Below are 14009 nucleotides of genomic sequence, written 5' to 3'. Positions count from 1 at the left end.
AGGAAACCCGGGCTTCAGACTGAGCCACAATATGCCCGGCTACAAACAGTTTCCGTCACTAAAGAAGGAATGGGAGCTGGGCCCCAGGAGACTGTAAGCAGTCTCTGCCGTGAAGGGGGGTGGGACGGGCTAGGTGGTTGGTCTATTAATAGAGGAAGAGTCTGGAAAGAATTAGGATTTGGAGCCCATCCTACTCCACTCCAATCCCTGCCCCGTATCCTGTCACCGGTGTGACCTTGAACAAACCACCTCCCCTCCCTGAGCCTCCGCATCCTCTGTGTGATCAACCTGGCAGAACGAGCACGACGATGAGAGGAGGTGCCGTGGAGGGACCTGATCTGTGGTAGGCGCTGACGCTTCTTACATTCAGACTACAGTTCAATTTTTTAAAGATAATAAACACACATTGAGCACCTCCTGTATGCCAGGCACTTGCTGGATGCTTTTTCGGCATTCACGTATAACCTGGTGAGATGGGTGTTCTATCGTCCTTATTTTATAAAGCAGGAAACTCCAGTTCAGCCAGTCACTCAACAAATAAATGTCGAGGTTGGAACCCAGGTCTTCTGACTCTGTGACGTTGAATAATAATAAGAAACATATTTGGTCTTTGTCCCAGTTCCTGGCATAGAGCCTCTGAAAGGGTTTTGAACTTTCCTAAGTGACAGAGGTGATAGGAGCATCTTCTGTTATTCCTGACAAGCACCTTTCGGTCATCCTGGAGTTTCTTAATGAGGTGACTGGTCTCTGGAAGCCCCTGGATAACTTCCGGCGGGGGGCTGATCGCCAGAGGAACGCACCGTGGGATTAGCGGGTGGCACTTAGCCTCCGCGCCCCCACCTCTAGGGAGGAGGGCAGCTGGGAATTGGGTCATTCACCAGCGCCATGTAACAGGACCTCCATAACAACCCTGAACGAAGGGGTTTGGGGAGCTTCTGGGTCATTGAACGTGTCCACGTGCCAGGAGGGTGGTGCACCCCAGACTCCATGGGGACAGAAGCTCTGCCCTCTGTGGACCCTACCAGAACTTATCTTATGTACTTCTTCATCTGGCTGCTTGTGTCGTTTGTAATAAACCAGCAGTAGTAAGTAAAGTGCTTCCCTGAGTTCTGTGAGCCGTTCTAGCGAATTATGGAACCTGACAAGGGGGTCATGGGGACCCCTCATTTCTAGCCAAATTGGACAGAAGTGTGGGCAACCTGGAGACCCACTACTTGCGACCGGCATCTTGTGGGACTCAGCCTCTCCCCCGTGGGGTCTGCACGAACTCCAGGTAGTTAGTGTCAGAATGAATTAGATTAGAGGCCCCCAGCTGGTGTGCGCAGAGAACTGGAGGATTGCCTGCTGTGGGAGACCCGCCCATTCGGCAGCCGAGGTGTAAGCACCTTAGCAGAAGACTCCAAGGCCTTTCCCGGCAACCCTGTGAGGTGGGCAGGCCCTCCAAGGCCCTCACAGCTGCTTCTGTAACTGCCGGAAGTTTCCCAAACACAGATTCCTGCCTCCGCCTTTGCACCTGTTGTCCCCACACTGGGCCACCCGGTGAACTCCTGCTCTGTCCCCAAGGCTCTCACAAATGAAAGCCCTTCTCAGAAGTGATCCTTGATTCCCAACCCAGGAGTTACCCCCTCAGCCCATTTTGGTCACTTAAAGCCATCGTTACTGTTTGCAGTGACCTTCCTGAGGGTGGGAGCTGTGGCAGTTCAGCTCTGGGTCTCCAGCAAATGTGTGTGGCATCAAATTGGTTGAAGAGTCAGACGGAGGTGAATGGACACATTGGTGGATGGGCACCTGGGGGACAGGCAGTCAAGGGCCCCAAGTGACTTAGAGGGCAGCTGGGACCACGACTTAGGGCTTCCGGACCCACCACCCCTCTGTCCGCACCTGACACTCTAAACAATGCACTGTGGTGGGTCCTCCTTTCAAAATTCCTCGGGTCTGATTTTCCAGGGAGCAAGGAGACACTGCTCAGCACGGTGCTTGGGAGAACCAGCATTAAGTCAGCGCCGCCTGTTGGCAGGACACTGAGCTCCCAGCGGGTGGGGTGGTTACAAGGGAGTCTGATGGGGACCGGTGCCCTTCTCTGGGGACAGTGTGCCTGGCAGCCAAGTTGTGAGGGGGATCCTCTTTTCACAGGACAGCCCTGTGGGTCACCCCAGGGTTTGCAATCAATCCGGGACCTGCTTCTGCCGGAGGAACAGAGATAGCACAACCACCGGCCTCAGGAACCATTGGAACAGCCAGAGCGAGCTCCGGGTGCTATCGCAGTGTGCAGATGGGCGTGCCGCTGGGCGGGACAAGGGTCCCCATGCCCTGGGACGTGCACACGTGTCCCAGAACATCAGATAACTGTGTGCCACTGCACCGTGACCTTTCCAAGCCCCAGATGCCAGAAGAATAAACAGCCATGCTGCGCGTCAGCTGCGGCCCCTTCTGGGAGCTGAGAAGGGCTGTGCACGGGTTTATAGTCGCTTCTTGTCACCAGGTCGGCAGCCAGGCTTTCTAAGCCTCCGGCCGGATCCCATCAGTCTTTTGTCTGGCCCCACAAACAGCCGCTGCAGCAACTATGGCTTGCAGACGACAGCTTCGAGAGCCGCCGGAAGGCTGCCGAGGGATACTTTGAGGGGAGAGTAATGCCTCTGCCCGTGACGCCACCCTCCTCGGTGGCCCCTGCCTTTTTGCCCTCTCTGTTCTGGCCCAGACGCAGGCAGGTGTTTTGGCCTGGTCGTCAAATGAGAGCGCAGAGACCGCTTTGGCCAGGGCTCTTTGCCTCTCTGGGCTTTTCTTGGTCACGAGCACTGCGTCCTGTGGCTGTGTGGTCTCCGTATCGATCGTCTTCATGGATGCGTCACAGTCCTTTGCCCTGATACAGCCACATTTTCAAGTGTCAGCTAATAGGCTTGTCCCTAGTTGGGGGCTAGTACAGAGGAGCTCTGCAACAAACTGTCACTCATGCGTTTAAAACTGTGTTGAATTTCTTAGAGAAGCACGATGAAGTAAATAGGGGAGTGATTTCCTTTACAATACTTCAGCAAAAGAAAAAAGAAGGAGCTGGCCCAGTGGTGCAGTGGTTAAGTGCGCACGTTCCGCTTCGGCAGCCCGGGGTTCGCCGTTTCGGATCCTGGGTGCAGACACGGCGCTGCTTGGCAAGCCATGCCGTGGCAGGCATCCCACATATAAAGTAGAGGAAGATGGGCACGGATGTTAGCTCAGGGCCAGTCTTCCTTAGCAAAAGGAGGAGGATTGGCAGCAGATGTTAGCTCAGGGCTAATCTTCCTCAAAAAAAAGGAGAGAGGGAGGGGTGAAGAGTGAATCACAGGGGCTTTAGGGCTCTGTAATTACTCTATAGGATACTGTAATGGTGGACCCCTGACATCACGCATTCGTCAAAACCCACAGAATGTACAACATAAAGAAGGAAGCCTGGTGTAAACTCTGGACTTCCGTGAATAATACTGTCCCAGCGCTGGTTCACCAACACTAACAAATGGCCCACACTTCTGCAGGATGGTAATAATAGAGGGACCTTTGTGGACAGGGAGGCGGGAAGTGTGTGGCAACTCTGCGTTTCCTGCTCAGTTTTACATAACCCTAAAACAGCTCTGAAAAATAAAGTCTATTATGAAACTCAAAAAAAGGCTGGGCTACAGTTACAGATGTGCTTCTTGTGAACACCTTTGATAGCAAGATCTCAGAGCGGGGCTAATGATGATGGACTTGGAAATGATGATGAGGGTTCCAGAACTCTGCGACAGCTGTGATTTCTACTGGCGGCAAATAAAATTCCACTGCGGTTCGCTGCCTACGTTCAGAGGTGAAGGACGAGCCGAGTTTCATCTAGAGGTCCCTGCAAATACAGGTGTAATGTTTTTGTTCCCCATCCAGGTTCACAGGTCCCTGTTGCACAGTAACCTTTCTTTGACTTTGGGGTAAACTTTTTAGGACTTAGGTTTTCTCGGGTCAAAGAGCACACACGCTTTTTTTTTTAAAAGAATTTATTTTTTACTTTTTCTCCCCAAAGCGCCCCAGTACATAGTTGTATATTTTAGTTGTGGGTCCTTCTGGTTGTGCTGTGTGGGACACCGCCTCAGCACGGCTTGACCAGTGGTGCCATGTCCTCGCAGAGGATCCGAACCAACGAAACCCTGGGCCGCCGAAGCGGAGCTCAAGAACTTAACCCCTCGGCTACCAGGCCAGCCCCAAGCACGCACATTTTTCAGGTTTTTGCTAGCAATTGGAAAGTTTTCTTCCAGTTTGCAGTTGCAATTTCCACTCACCCACTGAATCAAAGGACCTGTTCTCTTGCCTCCTCCCTGCAGCCACGGGTCTGAACTCTCCATCCCCTGGGCCACTCTGCTCCTTGATACTGAAGTGAAAACAGCCTGAGCATCAGCCCGTGACACCAGGCCTTCGAAGGTTCGCTTTGCCAGGCGACTTCCAAGCAATGCTTCCTGCTCCCCGCTCTGACCTGCCGTGTGTCACCTCGGCCACCTCCCTTCCTCTGGACCACTGCCCTACTCCCGAGAAATGGGTCACCTCCTGCCGTCTGGTGACATTTCCAGGCTCCAGCTCCCAGGATGGCTTCTCTGGGCCCGGCGCCCTCCCTGAATCCCCTAAAACGTGGCTACCACCAGCCTGACGAAAGCTGACTGCAGGTTTGGGGAGAAGAGAAGGTGGATTTAAACTGGAGGTCGCTGCTGTGAAAGTCTGGGACTCTCCACTGGGGCCGCACCAGCTGCTTTCTTCTTAGCCCCAGCAGCCTCAGCGCAGGGACTGGCTGACCTCCCGCAAGTGTGAATGCCCTTGACTGGGTCCCTGCTGCCCAGAGTGCAGACTTCCACAGCCCCCACCCCAGGGGCAGGAGCAGTCCTGGCCCCCCGTCCAAAGCCTGCTTCAGCTCCTGGTCCTGCACATTGACGGTGGGATATTCGTTCTCTCGGGGGGAAACCCCCACCCTCATCATGGGGCCTGGTCAGGCTGGACCACCACAGCAGATGGCTGCCTAGCCCAAGTCAGGCTGGCGGCACCACCCACAGCCCCACAGCCCCATCCAGTGGCTCTTGTTCAGCCTGGACAGCCTCTTTCCAGCGGTTCCACTGAGGTCAGACCTGCCTCCATTATCCTCCTGTTTGCAGATGGCAGGATCAATGCCCCCCCCATATACACACACCCACACATGCGCACACACATACATACGTGCACACACGCATGCACATACACACATACATGCACACACATTCACACACACATACACACACTGATTTTTCTGCATGGAGTGGTTCAAAATCCAGATTAGAAAAAAAAGTGTTCTTTAACTAGCAGACCTACTTTATATAAATGAATAAAGTACCTAACATCCTAGTCTAACACAGCTGGCTTTGGGCTTCCCCGAGAACAGCAGGGGTCTCTTACTTGGCAGCTGCCTGACCAAGATGGCCCATGGAGGTGATCTTTCCAGAACAATCTAGAACAAAGGGAGCGTCTTCTCTGCAAACGGATTCCCTCTCCTGCCCTAGAATGTAGAAGCTGTTTCTAACCTTTAACACAGCAGTTTCTAGCATCAGCAGTTTTAAGATGCATGGGACCAGCATTTTATTAAAATGAATGTTTGATAATTTGGCAGATTAAAAATTGTACCTCAATTTGATTTAATTTGTATTCTGATAATTACTAGAAAAATCGAACTCTGGCCCACTTATATTTCCTCCTATGTGAATTGTCTATTTAGATCATGAAACTATATTTCTGTCTGCTAACAGGGGAGATGTTTTTCCAAGTTTTCCATTTTCATTTTAACTTTATTTTTGACATGCTAAACATTTACTCTTTTTTTTTTTTTTGCTGAGGAAGATTGGCCCTGAGCTGACATCTGTGCCCATCTCCCTCCATTTTCTATATGGGAGGTCACCACAGCATGGCTTGATGAGTGGTGCATAGGTCCATGCCTGGGATCCAAACCGGAGAACCCAGGGCCGCAGAAGCAGAGCATGCGAATTTAACCGCTATGCCACTGGGCCGGCCCCTACATTTACATTTTTATGTAGCCAAATCTATGAGTATTTTCCGTTATGGTCTCTGACTTCTGTGTCATGCTGAGAAAGACCTTCTCAACGCCCAGTTCACATAAATATTCCCTTAAAGGACCGTATTTATTCCATTTAGAGTTTAATGCAGTGTTACGGGATCTAACTTGATTTCCATACACATCACCAATTTCGCATTCGAGTCTTTCACTGAATAATCTTTTCTTTCCCCCACTGCTCTGAAATGCTGCCTTTACTAGTTTTGTAAATCTTAGACGCCAGTTCCTTTGTTTTCAAAATGCCGACTGCCCGGGGGTGTTTGGCTGATGAAATGGAGCAGCATCTTCAGAGCCCTTAGCTCTGGAACGCGGAATCCGCTCCAGACCTGCTGGTTCTCTTCCCTCCTCCTTCTCTTTTCCAGGCCCGTCTCGCCCTCCTCGTGCCATATGCTTCTGCCTTTTAGCCTTGGCATTCTGGGAACAGCTCCAGATACACAGAAGGTGCTTACTAAGGCCTCACCATTTGGCCCCCAAACTGCTTTTTGACCTGTTATCACCTCAGCCAAGGTGACCTTGCTCAGGAGGACTGGACGGGGACCCCCGAGGAGAAGATGGTAATGACACAGTGCTGGAGACTTGGTGGGGGTGTGGGTGGGGGTGAAGACTTCACAGGGAAGATGTCCCTGGAGCTGAGTCTAGGAGGGGAGGGGAATTGGGCAGGCAGAGAAGGGAGAAAGGGCACCGCAGGCGAGGGAACAGCGTGATCAGAGTCGGGAGGCTGAGAGTGCCAGAGCCGTGTGGCAGGAGGCTGGGGATGACAAGTCAGGGAAAGGCTGGGGCTTCGGTTAGGCGGGAGTCACAGGCTCGTACTTGTGTTTTGGGAACATCTCCCGGGGCCAGATGGCAGGCAGAGAGACCAGTACTAGGGGGCTGCAGCCATAACCCAGACGAGAGGGGGCTGTGGCGTGGATGAGTATGGCGGCCATGCAAAGAAATGGGCAGTTTTCAAAACTACCCAAGTAGGTGAAACAGAAAGACTGACTGTGGGTGGAAGTGGAAGGGAGGGGAGCAGAGGGTGACCCCAGGTGCCCGGCTCGGGCAGCGGGGTCGGGGGTGGAGGATTTCCCGAGACACGAGCACGAGAGGAGGCAGGTGTGGGCCTGGGTTGGGGAAGACTAGGAGGTCGATGGAGTTGGGGGGGGGGAGGGGACACTGAAAAATTCAAAATGTACAAAATTCAGCGAATTATTGTATGCGTTCCAGGCACCTGTTGCAGGTGGGATGGTGGGAAGTGGATGGTTTGAAAAAGATTTAGGAAGCTGAGTCAACAAGATCCGGAGGATGCTTGGGTTTATGAAGAGGGACAAATCTCGGATGATACCTCCAGGAGGGCAGTTAGGGGCTAAGGGTGCCTTTTTCTGAGAGGGTGAACATGGGGAAGGGAGGAGGTTTGCTGTGAAAATTAGTTCATTATTAATTCAACAATTCTCAATGAAGCACCTACTATATGCCGAGCACTTTCGTACTTGGGAAAGAGCAATGACAAGATCCCTGCCCTCATGGCACTTACAGTGAGGAGAGCCAGACAATAAAGAAGTAAACAAGTAAACCTATGTCAAGTGCTATGAAGTGCTATGGAGGAAGGTACAGTGGGAGTGGGGGCTGCATGTTTTCAAAGGCATGACCAGGGATGGTCCCACTGAGAAGGTGTCATGTGGGCAGAGACTTCGAGGGCGGAAGAGCATTCCAGAAAGAGGAGAAAGGAAGTGCAAAGGCCCTGAGGCGGGAACATGCTAGATGAGTTCTAGGAACAGTAAGGAGGCCAGCATGGCTGGAGAAGGGGGAGAGGGGCAGCCGGTGGCGTGGGAGAAGCAGTGGAGGCAGATGCCGTGGGAACACATAGGCCGTGGCAAAGACTCTGGCTTTCATGCTGAGAAAGACAGGAAAGGTTTCTGGACAGTTTTGAGCAAAAGAGGACTATGAGCTGACATATTCTGAAAGCTTAATGATTAAGAATTCCTTGGCCTTTAGATCCTCATTCTACCACTTTCTAGCTGGGTGACCTTGGACAAGTTACTTCTCTATACGTCAGTTTCATTATCTGCAAAATGGGGATAAAAATAGTAGACACTTTGCATGGTTATTGTGAGGATTAAATAAAGTTAACATAAAGAAAGCACTTGGAACAGCATCTGGCACATAAGAAGCACTGTAGAGTGGGAGCAGTTATTGTGATAATAATCATTGTCGCGGCTGCTGGTGTCGAGCACAGACTGGAGGGGGCTGGGCTGGAAGCAGAGACACCGTTGGGGCGGGTGCTGCAGTACTTCAAGAGAATGATGAGAGCAGCTTGGGCTAGAGTGGCCACAGTGGAACTGGAGAGAAGTGGTCAGAACGAGGAAAAGCTGACAGCATTTGCCAGTGGATCAGCTGTGAAACACGAGAGGAAGGGGAAGCAAGGATGGCTCCAAGGATTTGGCCCTGAGCACTTGGAAGACGAAGCCGCCTTTACTGAGATGCGGAGGCTGGGGGGGGAGCAGTTTCGGGGAGAAACAGCAGGAGTTTGGCTTTGAGCAAATTAAACGGGAGCCATCGACCGGATATCTCAGTGTGAAGATACGGGGCTGGACGTAAAGCGGCCTCCGCTTGGGGAGTACACGCGGGAGTGGTCAGTTTCTGGTGGATATTTAACGCCTTCAGACCAGATGGGCTCACCAAGGAAGCGAGTGTGGATGGAGAAGAGGGCCCAGCACGGGCCTGGGGGTCTGCCATGCTGACAGCCAGGGCTTGACCCATGCCACCGCCCAACTGATGGAACTTTTGTGGAGCCTGCGGATTCTTGAAAAAGTGTGAGGAAAAGGACTTTCGGTTTTGTGGGAGATCTCTCAAACGTTTGAAGCGGCGTTTCTAGGACACGTAATTGGGACGGGCAGGGCAGACAGCAGAGACGGGCAAGCACGGAGGAGGATGGAGGAACATCCAAAGCTGAAGCCTTCGCTGAGCCAGGAACATTCGGAGCCGGGGGAATTTTTACATCAAGCAGGCTTTCAGGACATATGAATTACCGGAAATGTATAAAAATAATTTAACAAAAGGCAGCTAAGTGGCCAAGAGCATGGGTTTTGAAGGTGGAGCCACAGAGTTCTTCAGGCTCTGCCCCAGTGTGACCCTGGCTGTGCCACTTCTCTCTGGCCCAGCTCCTCATCTGGAGAATGGGATTGGCTTGGTGCCTCCACCACGGGCGCCGAGAGAAGTGAAATAGATAATGCCACCAAAGTGCTCAGCATAGTTCTGGCCCTAAGAAAAAACACACAGTTTTCTTCTCTACTGCTGCTCACACCAACACTTCTGACACCAAATGTGTGGGTTTCTTCCCACACCGACCAATTCTCTGACACCAGCTGGGTGTCCGACAGCTCAGCTCAGTCCTGACACTCTTTACCTGGCATTAGCGTCAGATCCCACAGGTTACGGGCTCAGGCCCGTGACACCGCCCTCACCTTGGATGCTGATCACCAGTCCCAGCCTCCTGTGCTTCTGCCCGATGGGCTATAGATTGGGGGTCCCCATGACCCCCTCTATGAGTTCAACAATTTGCTAGAATGGCTCACAGAACTCAGGAAAGTGCTTTGTTTACTCTTACCTATTTATTGAAAAGGATACAACTCAGGAACAGCCAGATGGAAGAGAGGAATAGGACAAGGTATGTGGGGTGGGGCGCAGAGCTTCCACGCCCTCTCTGGGCCGACCACCCTCCCAGCACCTTGCCGTGCTCACCAACCTGGAAGCTCTCTGAATCCTTTGGTTAGGGTTTTTGGAGGCTTTCTTACGTAGGTACGATTGGTTAAATCGTTGGCTATTGGTGATGTACTCAGTCTCCAGCCCCTCTCCCCTCCCTAGAGGTCAGGGGGTGGGGCTGAAAGTTCCAACCCTCTGATCACCAGGATGGTTCCCCTGGCAACCAACCCCTCATCCTTAGGGGCTTTCCAAAAGTCACCTCATTAACCTATACGCAGGTGTAGTTGAAAGGGGCTTGTTAAGAATAACAAAGGCCGCTCCTCTTACCCCTATCATTCAGAAATTCCAAGGATTTTAGGAACTCTGTGCCAGGAACCAGGACTGGATGAAGACCAAATATATATTTATTATAGCACGATATTACAGGTCCACAATCAAGCGTAGCTATCTAATTGACAGGGATACTAAAAGGAGAAGAAAAAAAGACAGCATGAAGGGGAAAGGGAGAGGGGGCTGGGATCAGTGTCCTGGGCAGGGCTGAACTTATGGGCGGGCGACCTGTGCCGACACCCAGGTCCCCGCTCTCAGAATGAACCCGGCTCTTGATTTCCTGCTCTGCCTTCACCATCTTGAAATTCCTAAGAATTTTCTCTTTGAACTTGTGTTTTGTAAGGGAAGACCAATGGGACAACGAAGCATGTGTGTGAGCAGAGAAGATACACCAGGTGGCAGCAAGCAGGCTCCAGCCAACCAGAACAGCGGGCAGTGGGCAGCACGGGTGCCGAGCAGTTGGCCTGGCCACCTGGCGTGCACCCACATGGCTGGGCAGTCTGGGACACCACGGGGCTGCAAAGGGGTGGCCAGGCTGGGAACTGTGCCCAGACTGGCAGCAGCAGAAGATGGCTGCCATCCACCAAGGCCGTGGAGAGAGGAGGGACCCACAGGGAAGAGCTCATCTTGTAGCATCTATACAAATACAGGGTCTACCGCCTAAGTCTGGGACAGGAACTGCCGGTCCTCAAGCAATAAACTGTTGGTAAATTGTTACAATACCAAAGTGCGCACACACACACACACACACACACACACACGTCATGATAAAACATATCAGAAAGTTGTTAGAATTCTTAAGGAGTTTAGAATCTCTGGGTTTTGTTTTGTTTTGTTTTGAGGAAGATTAGCCCTGAGCTAACATCTGCTACCAATCCTCCTCTTTTTGCTGAGGAAGACTGGCCTTGAGCTAAGATCGGTGCCCATCTTCCTCTACTTTCTATGTGGGACGCCTGCCACAGCATGGCTTGCCAAGCAGTGCCGTGTCCACACCCGGGATGCGAACCCGCAAACCCCGGGCCACTGAAGCGGAATGTGCGAACTTAGCAGCTGTGCCACCAGGCCGGCCCTGAATCTCTGGTTTTGAAAACTGCTACAACACTGTGAAGCAAATAGTCATAGGCTCAGAAACAGAAATTAAATTTAAAATAATTCTGTGGTCATGCAAAGTTTCATTATGTATGAGGAAGCAATTTTAAAATTAAGTTTTCCTTGTAATTGAAGATACAGTGATGAAATGCATAAACAGGTTATTAAAATTATATGCAAATCATGAAGTCACTTTCAGTTTCTTGTACACCCTCCGCAAGTTACAGAGAATGTCAGAGGAAACATTAAAATGTCACTGTAAAAATTTACATATAAGATTACATTTAAACTTAGGAAATTGATTTGTATGAAGAGTTAAATCTTTTTAGAAAAATCGTTTTGCAAAAATCATCAGCTCTAGATGTACTAAAATTTATATTTTGAAATAATTTATCAGAAATGTCTCCCGATGAGACAGCCTATAAAATATTCTTAGCTCCAGTAACAGTTGCATCGGCAGGAAGAGACTTCTCAAAATTAAAAGTTATTTGTGATCCTGCATTTGCCAGGAATGACTGTTGGAGCTTTCAATTATATCAGTTGAAATGAAATTGGCAAATGCATACATTTTGATGACCTACTAAATGAATTTGCAGAAAAGTGAGCCAGAAAAATCTAATGATCAATCAGACATCATGATAATAAGGTATTATTATTTGTTGTATTATATAAAATTATGACAAAAAATCTTATTTTTTTGCAATTTTAAGCTTATAGTGTTACTCCTGTATCACTATACCCCATTACATTTTATAAGTAATAAAATATTTTGAAAGGAAAAAGCTTTGTATTTTAGCACCTTTAACTGCACTATTTTTTTTTTTTTACTGCCTTTTGAACAAGAGGTCCTGCATTTTCATTTTGAACTTGACCCTGCGAATTGTGTAGGGGCCCTGATTCTGAAAACTAGTATTTCTTTGAAAGGGTTTTTGTATTTCCCGAAGTTGTCCTGACTCTGTTAAAACCCTTTCCGGCTTTTACTGACTTCCTCCAAGCTCAGAGAATGGCCATCAACGTTACGACTTTTAAAAACCCACATCACCCGTGGACGCTCTCCACATGACGTCCTCCTCCTCCCTTTCTTGGAGCCACCTTCTCCACCTGAGACTCTGGGTTCTTCTGAGTCCCTCCCCTCCTGCCCCCCCTGGCAGATCCGAATCCATTGGATTCCGATTTCAACTTCTGAATTTCTTTGGCAGGCGACGTATGTGACAAGTGCTGTGGTAACTGTAGAGTGGAGGCAATACCTGAATAAGGATGACAGGACAGAAAGTGCTACTGGGGGCAGGTGACTACTAGGTAATAATAACCGTAACAGTGACTCCGCACGTACGCCCTGCTGTCTGGGGGATCACAATCCCATTAATCTTGAAGCCTTGGGGGAAAGGGGAGTGTCGGGGAGGGGTCGTTACAGGCGAGGCCCGGGTCGAGCAGGGTGGGCAGGCTTGAGCAGCGGCTGGAGCCCGGCCCCGCTGTGTCCCAGGGGTCTGCTTCCTCGGGCGGGCAGCGGCCTCAGGTCGGCCCTCCCAGGGGTGGTCGGCTGTTGCTTGCAAGCAGTTGCAGCCCTCAGGCCTCCTTAAAGCAAAAGGTGGGCAGAACCTGGGGAGACGGTTCCCAGCAGCTGTCCACTTTCTCCGGGACGCCGCCCCTCCTCCCACTTCGGAGGGCCCACGCGCCCCGCCCCATCGCGGAGGGAAGCAGTCTGATTGGCTTGCCGGGAGTGTGGGCGGGGCCAGCACCGTGACTGACAGGCCCACACGGAGACCGGAGCTCACCTGCTCCTCCCCGCCGTCCCGAGCTCCAGCGCCTCTTCGGCTTGGGACTTGTTCCCACCCCCACCGCTCCCCTCTTTACTCAGCCCATCATTCACGGGTCGGCTCCTTCCTCAAATATATCCTGACATCTTCCACTCTTCCCATCGCCATGGTGACCTTCCTGTGGGAACAATGGGCAGCAGGCCCTTGACTGCGGTCTGACCACCAGAGTGGTTTTTGTAAAGCACACACCCGGATGGTCACCGGCCCTTCAGTGGATCCCACATCACTTAGTATGAACCAAACCTCCTACGGAGGGCTCAAGGGCCCGCCCCGTGGGACCCTCCGGCCTGTCCCTCCTCATTCTCTCGTTCTAAGCGTCCACCGCTCCCAAGCTCTTCCCCAGCCAGGGCCTGTGCGTTCTAGTTCCTCTCTCCACAACGCTCACCAGCCCACCTCCCCGCCACCGAACCCCTGCTCATCCTAGGGAGCACAGGTGAAGTGTCACCTGCTCAGAGGGGCTGCACCAGAGCCCCGGTCTAACTGCATCTTCTGACATGCTCTCTGCACTTATCATAATTCACCTTTTTGCTTGCATGTTGGTTTAACGTCCATCTCCCCTGCTGGGAGACTGTCTGCGAGGGCAGGGGCCGCCTACCTCCTTCAGTGTTGAACTCCTAGAGCCCAGCACAGTGTCTGGCACTTTATAGGGTCTGGATAAATATTGTGCCAGCTCAGGGCCACTAACTTTAAAAACAGCGTCCTGCAAACGTGTGTGTAAGAGCATGGGAACGGTCTGGAAGGAATGAAGCCGAGCTCCTAATCTTGGTTGCCTCTGGGGGATGGGGAAGGGACCAGGATAGGGAATGGTGTTGGGGTGTGTGCGCGTGTACACCCAGGTGCATGCACGCACACATGCAAAGTTGGGGGGTGTTGGCCACCACTGTAATGATTTTACTTGCTACTGAACAATAATGAACAAATAAAGCATGTCCCAGATCAGGCGAGACAGCGGGGCCAGGCAAGACCAAGCCACACTCTTAACAAAAAAACCACCATGACACGCCACAACCAGCTGG

The sequence above is a fragment of the Equus przewalskii genome, chromosome 29 (assembly GCF_037783145.1).
Source record: "Equus przewalskii isolate Varuska chromosome 29, EquPr2, whole genome shotgun sequence".
Lineage (NCBI taxonomy): Eukaryota > Metazoa > Chordata > Mammalia > Perissodactyla > Equidae > Equus > Equus przewalskii.
This window is presented reverse-complemented; position numbering follows the sequence as displayed.